General features: G+C 43.4%; 1 long non-coding RNA gene across 1 annotated transcript in view; it reads left to right on the top strand.

Annotated features, from left to right (window-relative positions):
• Positions 1-1,574: 1,574 nt before the first annotated feature.
• Positions 1,575-14,220, top strand: part of LOC124254723 — a 90,806-nt gene continuing 78,160 nt past the window's right edge. The window contains exons 1-3 of the long non-coding RNA XR_006892533.1: positions 1,575-1,608; positions 12,386-12,480; positions 13,198-13,199. This is a non-coding gene — a long non-coding RNA (uncharacterized LOC124254723). The remainder of the gene's footprint in view (positions 1,609-12,385; positions 12,481-13,197; positions 13,200-14,220) is intronic.

The following is a 14,220-nucleotide window of genomic DNA, read 5'->3' on the forward strand; positions in this document are numbered from 1 at the left end:
ACACGACGGTCTGTCGTGTCACATTGCAATATTCCAGCTGCATGGCTGTTACACGACCGCAACGTTTTATTAAATCACTACAAAATCCTGTTTCCTACTTATATTCGTTAACTAGTCAAGTTAGAAACAGTACATTTTTTTTCTTCTTTGGTTTGACTGTAATCACCTTAATCAGTAGTGTTCTATTTATAGCTATGAGCCACGGCTCGTGCTGTCTTGGTGTCAGGTGTGACCTGATTTACGCTGACACGCAGTGGGGATTCCCGTGCAGAGCTGAGGCAATAGGCACGTGGCTATGCGTAAGATACACATCACGTAGTCTTATTGATAGAAAGGATCATGAGACTATACAAATGCACTAGATTAGCTCACACACGAACTAAAGTCATTGGAGTTGAAGCTATATGCAGAACAACCAAATGTGTGGCCAGTGTGACTATGTCCACGTTGTAAGAAATAGGTCCAGTCATTCGGTTCGATGCTGAGACTTGCACGTTCTCTTTACTTGTTTCTCAGTTATTGACTTTTTAAAAGAAAAAGAATTGTTTGGAAAGTGTTGATAATTACGTTTTCTAAAAAACGTTAACACTGTTTCTCACAAATCTAGTATTACATCGATCTGTTAAGCGACACGATTTTGTAAACGTTTGACTTCAATCCAAACAACAAATAATACTTCAGTGAGTAGAGGTTCCCAGAAACTGAAGGTGTTTTGTTTTTGATCGCCCTACGGAACGTGATATTCCTCAGGGTATCGTCTAATACGCCGGGCGCCGAGCCCTGATAAGTGGTATTCTAGAGGGCATCGTCCAATACGCCTGACGCCGAGCCCTGATAAGTGGTATTCTAGAGGGCATCGACCAATACGCCGGACGCCGAGACCTGATAAGTGGTATTCCAGAGGGTATCGTCCAATACGCCGGACGCCGAGCCCCGATAAGTGATATTCCAGAGGGCATCGACCAATACGCCGGACGCCGAGCCCTGATAAGTGATATTCCAGAGGGCATCGTCCAATACGCTGGATAACTTGAAATCTGCACGCGAGGGACGGTAGGGCAGCCAAGTGGTTAAAGCATTCGTTTGTCACGCCGAAACCCCGAGTTCGATTCCACACATTGGTACAGTTGGTGAAGCCTATTTCTGATGTACCCCGCGGTGATATTTATGGAAATATTGCTAAAAGCGGCGTAAAACCTCACTCACTCACTCACTTACCCGATATTTCAAATTGAATGCTGATGATGCATGATCTTTCGATTAAATGAAAAATCCAGTCTAATTTATACGTTACATCAGTTGTGACATTACATGCTATCGTGCCTCGATATTTTGGGATATCGATACCATATAGTTGCAATATTGCCTTTCCCACAGAGAGATGAGGCATCTTAGTGTAATATTTGATCCATTAGATCGAATTCTGTCAATAGCTCTTAATTAACACATCTGGTAAATCACATGTCTATATTTATCCATATACTCATACGACGTAGAATGTTTGGCTACACACTTTCCCACCATCAGTTACTATATTTATTTTCGTTGAATCGTATATAGATCACGGGTAATCCGTCTACTCAAACCTGCCCGGCTGCCCTTTAATAGGTAGGAGATAATCTTCTTTTTTACAGGTTTATATTTTGAATTCGTTATATAATGCGACGTTATTAGATTATTATTTTCAAATATACTCATGCCAATAATGGTTGTCACCCCTTCAATTTTTTAATTGGAGGGGGTGGGGTGTAAGATAGTGGGGGTTAGGGTGGGGAGGGGGGTGACAACCATTATTGGCATGAGTATATAAAGCCTCTACGTCTATAGTGCGCCACAAACCCAATGTAACCAGTCAGGTGTTTATGAATCACTTACATTTTGTTAACAGGCGTCAATATCAGGGGCAGATCTGGGGTGGGGGTTGGGGGTTGCGCACCCCCTAACCTTTGGACGTCTTCATTTGCACCCACCTCCCCATCCCCACCCTTCTCCAAAATCATGGATCTGCCCCTGTTTTATTCCCAGTATGTCACCGTGATCTTCGCGGAAGAGTACATCACTATGAATATATATACAGTTTCGTTCTCTTTGCACTAAGTCTGTTGCTTGTTTAATCAAAGTATTCGTTTCGCCATATACAGTTATCGTGGAAATGTCGATATTTTAATAGATAATAATTACCGTATTATTTTGTGTTTAAACGTGTACAGTAGTCTTGTATTTAACTATGACCGTTTAACTTGATATGACTTAAAGAGAATGAAATTGCGTCGTGAAAAACATATAAATACATTGCACAACTGTGAGAAGAAATGTCTATAGCCAAGGGAGGTCACTCTAGATTTGTTTATTGTACGAACTCACTTAAAGCCAGCGGTTATATTTAATTGAACGAATCATGCGTAAAATGTCCAGGAGATCGCCGCAAAACTCCGTATTTCATTTAAACACTTTTTAAACCTTGCCAAAGACAGGCCTCGCTGGTACGTTTATGAGAATCTTAAATTTGCTTTGCAAATACCAAATATATTTGTTTTGAACAATGCCATCCCATGAATGGAGTGTGGACCTGATACGTCTTAAAAATGTTGTTTTCATGGCATTGTTTCGAATATTTGATTAAAACTTTTAAATCTTGTTTACCCGTTCACGTGTGACGCACAATGCATGCGTATGACTGTACAGTCACAGAAAATAGTCTGCATTAAGTCCACAAGGATCAGATATCTTTTAAGTGGATGTCGATTTTCAAATTTAACCGATGGGTTCCTTAAGCGTGCAAAAAAAAATCATGTAAATGTGTTTTCGAAACCCGGATAAATAACTCTGAACTGACAACGAATAAAAATATTATTAAGTCAGTTAAAAGTGGTTCTTATAGGACTCCATAGTTATCAGCCATCAAATAAGAAACTGAAATTTAGAAATTACCAGGGGCAATGCAGCACCCTACTGTGAATGGTTTTGTTAAGTTCAAATTGTGAAGCCCATTTCTGGTGTCCCCCGCCGTGATACTGCTGGAATATTGCGTACTGTTAGGTGTGTTTTATATTTCAACATACTGTTCACCATCTGTCAACCCAAACGCCATGTAACCCGTGAAGATCCGGGTTAGAATTGTTTTTCAGTAACCCATGCTTGTCGTAAATGGCGACTTACGGGATCGGGTGGTCAGGCTCGCTGACTTGATTGACACATGTCATCGTGTCCGCCGCCACCATACAGCCGATACATTGCTGGAGGCGACGTTAAACAACAAACAAACCAAACAACCATCCCGTGAAAAACCTTATTGTATTGCACATATGGTCGGGTTCAAACATTTCATCGGGCCCGACTGCGTAGATCGTTGCTCAAAATAGCAATCACTGGTTCGCCTGGTCCAAATTCATAACGCTCTCGTAACTTCTGCTTGAACCAGCATTCCTCAACAAACATTCATTACGGTCTGCGAATATATACTTCCCATGAAATGTTGAGACTCACTGGTGTAAATATAGCCACTTACTTCAGGCAACAGCTCTAAACTAACTACATTTTGCAAAATATTACATACTGTTTAAAGGTACTGTTTACACATGAAGTGATGTATATGTATTGTAAAACAAATTCGTAACGTTGAAAAGATTATTGTCCTGGGTTAAAGAAATGATGAAACTGAGTGAAAATTGGCGAATTTTTAACAAAATTTTACACCTCAACACAGCTGTTCACATGCACGATATTTGCGCAAAAGTCATGCTTTTTAGCATGATCCTCGTGCAATTCATCAGCATAAAGTTTGCAGTTGGTTCCACAAAGTTAGTGGAGAAATTCATCTTCGATGTAACTACTAACCACACATATATGCATAACATATAGTGAGTGCTTTAAGTGAGTCTAAACTTTTGATGGGTAGTATACATAGACATGCAAGTACTTAATGTAATTTGCAAAGCAGAATATCTAGTTACACTTGAGTACAATGTTCCTGTACAAACGGGGCTGTGGGGTAGCCTAGTGGTTAAAGCGTTCTCTCCTCACGCCGAAGACCCGGGTTTGATTTCCACATGGGTACAATGTGTGAAGCCCATTTCTGGTGTCCCCTGCCATGATATTACAGGAATATTGCTAAAAGCGGCGTAAAACCATACTCACTCGCTCGCTCTTTTACAAATGTTGCCATGACGCGGAAACAGAAACACCTGGTATACGACTTTTATTAGTTACACCGCCACAGTTTCAATTTAGGAATTGACCTTTCTACTTTACCGATTACCTGACAAGGTCCAGCGTTAACACGTGTTTCCGGCATGTTGTTACTACAACGCGGTCAGACATTGTCAGGGTACACTAAATCAAGGTCATTCACAATAAAAATTGGGGTTTTTTTTCAGTTTATCTCACAGAGAAAATATTAAGAACAAGGTCGTGTTAAATGTGGGTTAAAAACTTGCATTTCTATCACTGAAACTGAAATATTTCAGTCACTTGTACCGTGACATCGGTGTCAAGTTTACGGCTAGACTACACTATAGAATACAATACGGATAGAGTAACATTGTTCAATACATTCATTGTTAAATGTAGCATTTGATGAACTTTGTTCTCACAAAACGTCATCCCACAAGACGTTTGGTTGCTTTGTTGTTTGAGGCGCAGCAATAAGCCAACTACATGGCCTCGGTCTGTAAATAATCGAGTCTGGACAATCCAGTGATCAACATCATGAGCATCGATCTGCGCAACTGGCATACAATGACATGTGTCAACCAAGTCAGCAAACCTGACCACCGATCCCGTTAGTCGCCTCTTACAAGCAAGGATTACTAAATACCAATTGTAACCCGGGTCCCACAAAACGAAAGTCTGCATACGGCTTCAACTGTCTACAAGGATGCATCAATCTTAGTGTAGCTACAACGATTGAGTTAACGCCACTTCGAACTATGTCACGGTGTGTCATCTTGACACATCGCAGTACGGACTAGTTGTGTCCCCTAGGCGTGCAGGGAGCCTGTGATTGTTAGTTTGATTCCAGGATTAAACCTTATTATGTTTTGACTTGCATCACAAGTTTTTCTTTAAACACTCATCTGATATGCCGTGATGTAACTGCAGTACTGACCAAAGCGGGGTTAACCCAACTCACTCATTCACTCACTCACTCATTCAGGCACTCAGACACTCAATTCCTCACTCATCCAATCGCCATATCACACAACTCCTCACTCATCCAAACTGCATCATTTAACTGCTCACTCACCCAATCACCACATCACTCATTTCCTCACTCACCAAATCACCACGTCACTCATTTCCTCACTCATCCAATCACCACCTCACTTAACTGCTCACTCACCCAATCACAACATCACTTAACTGCTCACTCTCCCAATCACCACATCACTTAACTGCTCACTCATTCAATCACCCAATCACTCATCTGCTCACTCACCCAATCACTACATCCTTCATTTGCTCACTCACCCAATCACTCATTTCCTCCTCATCCAATCACCACTATCCACTGCTCACTCACCCAATCCACCATCCTCACTGTCCCAAATCCGCATGTCGCCACTGCTCACTCTCACTTGTCCAATCACCACATCCTTAACTGCTCACTCATTCAATCACTCCATCTGCTCCTCACCCTATCCTCCTCACCATAACTGCTCACTCATCCAATCCACCACACATCACTTTGCTCTCACTCACATCCTTAACTGCTCATCCACCAATCATCCTCCTCATCCAATCCACCATCACTGTCCCAATCCACCCATCCACTCACCATTTCCATCATTTTCCTCCTCATCCATCCACACATCACCATTCTGCATCCACTATTTCCATCCACCATCCTTAACTATTTGATCCACTCCAATCCACATCCACTCCTTCCTTATCCATCCACCACATCCACTCATTTCCTCATTATCCATCCATCCACTCCAATCCATTCCACATCACTCATTTCCATCCACTTCTTTCCACCATCCACTGCGTTCCATCCACCGTCCATCCACCACATCCATGTTGTCCATCCATCCACCATCCACCACATTCCACCACTTTCTTCCTTTCCACATCCATCCACTCATCTCATTTCCATCCACATCCATCCACCATCCACTCATTTCCTCCACCCAATCCATCCTCCTGTCCTCCCCTCCAATCCACCACCACTATCACTCCTTTCCTTATCCATCCTCCATCCACTCATTCACATCCACCTCCACCATCATTTCCTCCACTGTCCATCCACCACATCCACCTCCCCATCCACCACACTGTATCTTTCCCACCCATCCATCATCCACTGCTTCCATCCTCCTTCTGTCCACTCACCTATGTCCATCCACCATCCATCCATCTTTTCCACTCACCCCATCCACCATCCACTGGATCCACTCCATCCACCACATCCTCATCTTCCATCACATCCACCATCCCATTCATTTCCTCCACCATCCCCACTCTCATGTACTCCATCCACCACTCCTCCTCCACTCATCCATCCATCATCCATCCATTTCCATCCACTCCATTCCACTCATTTGCTCACTGTCCATCCATCCATTTCCTCCTGTCCACCATCCACCTCCTTGCTCCCTCCTTGTCCACCATCCACTGCTTTCTGTTCCACTCCACATCCATCCTTGTCCACCATCCATCTGTTCCTTTCCAGTCTGCTCCTTGTCCAGTCCACCATCCATGTGTCACTCCTTCCAGTCCATCCACTCCTTCCTCCTTCCATTCCATCCACTCATTTCCTTGTCCAGTCCACCTCCATCCACTCGTTTGCTCCTTGTCAGTCCTCTGTCCATTTCTCCATCCATCCATTTCCTCCATGTCCTCCTTGTCCTTGTGCCTCCTTCCATGCTTGTCCAGTCCTTGCTTGTCCATCCTCCTTTCCACCACGTCCACTCGATCCTCCTTGTCACCTTGTCCAGTCATCCACTCGTTTCCTTGGCTCGTTTCCTCCTTGTCCATGTGCTCGTGTCCATGTGCTCCTGGTCCATCCACTCGTTCCTTGTCCGTCCTCGTTTATCGTCTCGTCCACTCACCTCCTTTTCCGGCTGCTCACCGGTCCGTCCATCCGTGTCCATCTCCACTCATCCGTCATGTGTTCACTCGTCACTCCTTTTCCCACTCGTCCATGTGCTGCTCTCAGTGTCAGTCCTTTCTCCGTCCTGTCATTTCACTTGTGTCGTTTGTCCGTCCTGTCCGTGCTCATTCGTCCTCCGTTTGTCCATCCTCCACTCCGCTTGTCCATCCTCACTCCACTCGTCACCATCCATATGTCCTTGTCCATTTCCTCTGTCCACTCGTTTGCTCCTTGTCCGTTGGTCCACCGCTCCAGTTGTCCAGTCTCGGTGGTCCCGCTCCTCGTCCGTCCATGTTGTCCGTCACTCGTTTCCTCCTTGTCCAGTCCATCCGCGTTTGTCCTCGTTCTGCTCTTCGTCACTGTCTGTCCACTCGTTTGATCCTCCTTTGATCCATCCGTCCTCGTGTCCCGTCGCGCTCACTGACCGTCCATCCACGGACCGGTCACTCGTTTCCTCCACTGTTTTCCTTGTCCGTCTCCTGTGCTCGTCCAGTTCCTTGTCATCGTCCTTGTCGTGTGTCCTCCTTGTGTCGTCCTTGTCCATCATTTCATCGTTCCTGTGCTCCGTGTGCTGTCGTTTGCTCCATGTGTCCGTCAGTCGTCCGTTGATCTTGTCCATGTTCTTGTCCAGTTACGTCGTTTGTCCTCTCCGTCCGGTCACCGGTCATGTGTCGTCCGTCTTGTCCAGTCCATCCTCGTGTCCGGTGTTCCTCGCGTCCGTCCACGTCCACCTCGTTTCCGTCCATGTCATCCACTCGTTTCCTCGTCCAGTCATCGGTGTCTCACTTGTCCAGTCGTTTCCTCCGTCGTTTCCTCCACGTCCGCCTCATGCTCGTGTCCTTGTGCTCCGGTCCACTCGTTTCCTCGGTCGGTCCGTGTCGTCCGTCCTCCAGTCACTCGTTCCTGTCCTCCAGTCGACTCGTGTCCATGCACCATCACTCCGTTTCTCCAGTCTGGCGTCACTCGTTCCTCATGTCTCGTGTTGATCCGTCGTTGCATCCATGCTGTCGATTCCATGATCCGTCGTCACCTATTTGTTCCCCCAATCCACCACATCACTGCTGTTCCTCCATGTCCTTCATCCATCGTCCTTTCCTCGCTTAACTGTCAGTCAGCCAATCACCACATCGCTCGTTTGTCCACGTCCAATCACCACGTCATGTTTTCCTCGTCAATCACCGTCATGGTCCTGGTATTATCCAATCACCACATCACTTAACTGCTCACTCATCCAATCACCACATCACTTAACTGATCTCTTATCCAATCACTACATCACTCATTTGCTCACTGACCCAATCACCACATCACTCACTTCCTAACTCACCCAATCACCACCTCACTTAACTGCTCACTCACTCACCACCCAATCACTCACCAATCATCACTCCTTTAACTGCTCACTCACTCCCAATCACCACATCACTTAACTGCTCACTCATCCAATCACCACATCACTTAACTGCTCACTCACCAATCACCACATCACTTAACTGCTCACTCACCCAATCACCACATCACTTAACTGCTCACTCACCCAATCACCACATCACTTAACTGCTCACTCATCCAATCACCACATCACTTAACTGCTCACTCATCCAATCACCACATCACTCATTTGCCTCACTCATCCAATCACCACATCACTTAACTGCTCACTCACCCAATCACCACATCACTTAACTGCCTCACTCATCCAATCACCACATCACTACATTTCCAATCACCATCCTCTTATCAATCACCACATCACCCGTTTGATCACTCACCCAATCACCACATCACTTAACTGCTCACTTATCCAATCACCACATCACTCATTGCTCACTTATCCAATCACCACATCACTTATTTGCTCACTCATCCAATCACCACATCACTTAACTGCTCACTCATCTCAATCACTACTATATCCAATCTCACCATATCACCACATCACTCATTTCCTCACTTATCCAATCACCACATCACCTACTGCTCACTCACCCAATCACCACATCACTTAACTGCTCACTCATCCAATCACCACATCACTTAACTGCTCACTTATCCAATCACCACATCACTCATTTCCTCACTTATCCAATCACCACATCACTCATTTCTGCTCACTTATCCACCCACCACATCACTTAATCTGCTCACTTAATCCAATCACCACATCACTTAACTGCTCACTCATCCAATCACCACATCACTTAACTGATCACTTATCCAATCACCACATCACTCATTTCCTCACTTATCCAATCACCACATCACTCATTTCTCACTCACCCAATCACCAATCTGCTCACCACATCCACCACATCCTTAACTGCCCACTCATCCAATCACCACATCACCTTAACTGCCCTCACTGATCCAATCACCACATCACTCATTTGCTCACTCACCCAATCACCACATCACTCAACTGTTCCCTCATCCAATCACCACCATCACCACATCACTCATTTCTCACTCATCCAATCACCACATCACTTAACTGCTCACTCCAATCACCACATCACTCATTTGCCTCACTCATCCAATCACCACATCACTCTCACTCACCCAATCACCACATCACTTAACTGCTCACTTATCAATCACCACATCACTCATTTTCCTCACTCACCCAATCACCACATCCTCATTTTCCTGCCTGCACTTATCCAATCACCACTCACTCATGCTCACTCAACCAATCACCACATCACCATTTTGATCACTCATTTCATCCACATCATTTGTTCACTCATCCAATCACCACATCACTCAACTCCTCACTCATCCAATCACCACATCACTCATTTGCTCACTCAATCAATCACCACATCACTCATTTTCACTCACCCAATCACCACACCATCAAACTCACTCATCCAATCACTTACTCATTCACTCACTCAACCCTATCACCACATCACTCATTTGCTCACTCACCCAACTCATCCTATCACTCACTTAACTGCTCACTCATCCAATCACTACTATACTCATTTGCTCACTCACCCTATCACCACATCACCAACTGTCACTGATCAATCACCACACTACTCACTCACCACATCACTCATTTGCTCACTCTCATTTGCTCCTCACCCACATCACTTATTTGCTCACTCACTCAACTACTTCTTAACTCATGCAATCACTACTATACTCATCTGCTCTCCACTCACCCCACTCACCACCATCACTCATTTGATCACTCATCCAATCACTACATCACTCAGCTCCTCACTCATCATCACATCCAGCATCACCACACTCACCATCCATTTGATCACTCACTATCACTCCAATCACCCATATCACTACTCACTCACCCAATCCTCATCACTCATCACCAATCATCACTCACCTGCTCACTCACCCATCACTCATTTCCTCACTGATCACTCACCCAATCACCACATCACTCACCTGATCCAATCACTACATCATTCAACTCCTCACTCACCCAGTCACTGCTTCACTTAAGTGCTCACTCACCCAGTCACTACATCACTCAATTCCTCATTCATCAATCACCACATCACTCACTTGCTCACTCACCCAATCACCACATCACTCAACTGCACACTTATCCAATCACCACATCACTCAATTATTTACTCATCCACTCACTCACTCACTCACTCACTTATAATAATTCAGTTATGCACATTACGACATCGAGACCTACGTATCGCAATGTAGATCGCAGACTGGGGTCGCACAGTGTTTTGCTTCAATGTTTTCGAATATGAAGTCTTGTTAAATGTTATCAAGGCTCGGATGTTAATCTCAGGACAATAAGTCACCGACAAACCACTCAACAAAGACTCTTTGTATGTGAGTTAGAAAGACTCTCATTGTATTTCCTTCACCACAATAACATGATGACAATAAGTGACACTGTCTTCTAGTGATATAACTACACAAAAAATAGGGCCCTGGGCTGCTCTTTTTGTGTAAAACATACAAATATACAACAGTCTTTGTTACGTTAGATCACAGACGTTCCTGGCTGATTAAAGCCGACACCTCAATCACAGTAGATTCATTATACATTTATACAGTATACTTGTATGTGTAATATATTCAACCGTCACGTGATTTAAACACGTAGTCAATATAAACTACAATGAGAAAAACTGAGAAGACATTTGGCTTTGGGATATTAACATACTTCAATATAATGGATATTTCTTAATAAAAGGGCATGGATATTCTAACACTAATATTTTCAACAGGCATGAAGTATCATTTTGGCAAATGGTCAGAATAAATGTATAGTATTATCAGTGAACAAGAACAAATACACATGCTATAAACATATATTGATTATGATAATAATACTTGACTCCACGTAGATATACATATTTTATTGTGTTGGCTGGTTCATCACCAGGGACAAACATTAGGGACATATATACGTACTGCATTACCATAATTCGATAATCAGGATCATTTTGCTTGGTTATGGTTTCGTTTGTATTAACAAGGCTCAAATGTGTAAATGGTCTAACCAAACGCAGTCAACTGATTTCGTATCTTACATATTGTTACCATTGTTCTTACTACATCCTTTACAATACTTTCCTTCCTGTCATTTGTTGTATTTTGTTACGTAACACGCATGTATGTTTAGACATTGTTGTTAAGAGAAATACACAGTCATTTTCCTCTGGAAATTTCCACATGTGCTATTGTCCATTGTTTGAAAATTTATGTATACCAGCACGTTTGTCCCATATATATCTACATGCTTACCACTGGTAAACCTCATGTGAATGGATAAGACTGTGAGTTACGTTTAGCGCTGCAGTTTACGTGAATCGAGTTAAAAACCTGTGTGTCAGCTATACGTAGGAGTAAAACCCGAAGTGATACAGTTCTGAGACGTATAACATCCTGGGGGATCCCATGATGCTGGTAGATCTAGAATGGTGCCGGCGAACTGCCGTTCGAACCCACAACATGTATATATATATATATACAAGTACATGTTTATATTGCCCTGTCAATATTCGAGCCACGACATCTGCAGAGGATTGTTCCTACTTTTAATGAAATCGCCTTTGATTCCCCACACAACACATGGGTACAATGTGTGAAGCCCATTTCTGTTGTCCCCGTCGTGATATTGCTGGAATATTGCTAAAAGCGGCGTTAAAGTAAACTCGCTCACTCACTCACTTTGATTCCTCGGTGTCAGATTTACTTCATAAATGGCTCATTTACAAGACATACATCATAGATAATTTGTGATAATTAGTGATTGCTGTGTTTTCTTCTGTACTTTATTTCCAATTTCAGGTTTATACATACCATATCCGACTACTGTACAGAGTATTCCAGGTACCTGTGTCTGTTTGACATCTGCTTGGAACTGTCGACAAGAACAATAGACGGTACGTGCTTGTAGACTTTCTTCTCAAATTAATGTCACTGTGTTATTGTGATTCGTCATTTAAACATTAATTGTTGACATGTATACACGTAGATTCGTGTACTGTGAGCATGTGCACCATTGAAGATCCGGGTTAGAATTGATCTTCAGTAGCCCATGCTTGTCGTAAGAGGCGACTAAAGGGATCGGGTGGTCAGGCTCGCTGACTTGGTTGACACATGTCATCGGTTCCCAATTGCGTAGATCGATGCTCATAGTGTTGATCACTGGATTGTCTGACCCAGAATCAATTATTTAAGGACCGCTGCCACATAGCTGGGATATTGCTGAGTGCAGCGTTAGACAACAAACAAACAAACCTCATCGTGTGTCCGTGTCTGTGTTTGATATGTCCGTCAATATTATCGCGATGTTTGTTTTATGGGACGTGGACACAAACAGTTCGCGTCAACTCGGCTTATTCCATTATCCCTATCACATCTCGCGGAGTAGTAATACCGCACGATGATATTGTAAACCACACTGCATCCAATCCCTCCGCGTACAGAGAATAGGTCCAAATTTTAGTGATTGAGCCAGCGTGCTGCTTCGACACTGACCCCGGGAAGCAGCCTGGGTCAAACTAACCTCGTTTCCGTGGAACCTCATTACGTGATGAAAATGGATGGTGTTCTTGAGTTCCATCACTTGATTGTCTGGTCGCATGACAAGCGTACAGATGTCAGGCAGTAAACATACCTTTTTATGCAGAATATGCGAATGCTGGGTTAGACAGAGTTAAAAGCAGAACATGCGTATTTTACACGAACTGCTGGTGTCAACTCTGATTTTCAGTGATCCGTTCCTAAACTTTTCATCCCTGCTTGGGATTTTACGCCCAGTAGAACTGTCACGGCGCAGATTAGAGAATTGTTTTCCCTGGCGTGAATGACTGTATATTTATTTGTCCCCGACTTCTACCATTCAGGCTGACACAGCAATATCACATCATTAAAAACTTCCGCTTTAGCAAAATAGTGTTATTTTGCCATTCAAAACGTAAACAACTTTCAAAATGGCCATCTCATGCTGAGCATCATCCTCTCATACATCCGCCGCCATCACAACAGGTCGTTTCCTCTGTACGTGTGTATTGATGTTGTTTTCATGGTTGTATTAGGTTTGATGTGGCTGTTGTAGCCGCAATATTCCAGCTATATGGCGATGGTCTGTAAATAATTTGACCAGACAATCCAGTGATAAACAGCATGAGCATCGCTCTACGTAATAGGGCTTGTATCTTCCCATAAGACCGACCTCCCAAAAGACAGACCGCTTAAAACAACACATTTTATGGTTGGTTGCATAAGGCTTAATGGAGCTGTACCCTTGATAATAATGGTACGTGCCCAGGTAAAAACAGATAACATTAGGTATTAACTATAGTTTTATCAATTCATGTAATTAGTCCATGGGCTAATATAGAAGACTATATTTTTTTGAAAGCTTATCATATGTACATTCAAATTCCAGGTGTTTGCAGGCTGGGTGCGGGGAATTTTTCCCGCAGTGAAGGGTCAGGGTGGGAAAAATTTGGGAAAATTAGTTTTTGCTTTTTTCACAAAATACATTCTAATAACTGCTTTCTATCAGGAACTATAAAAATATTTAATGTTTATTGATAAGTTATAGGTACAGGAAGACATTTACTTTGAAAAATGCATTGCGTCTAAGTGAAACATTAAACTTTATAGCTGTTTTT

The sequence above is a fragment of the Haliotis rubra genome, unplaced genomic scaffold (genome assembly GCF_003918875.1).
Source record: "Haliotis rubra isolate DU_JTF1 unplaced genomic scaffold, ASM391887v1 Scf58, whole genome shotgun sequence".
Lineage (NCBI taxonomy): Eukaryota > Metazoa > Mollusca > Gastropoda > Lepetellida > Haliotidae > Haliotis > Haliotis rubra.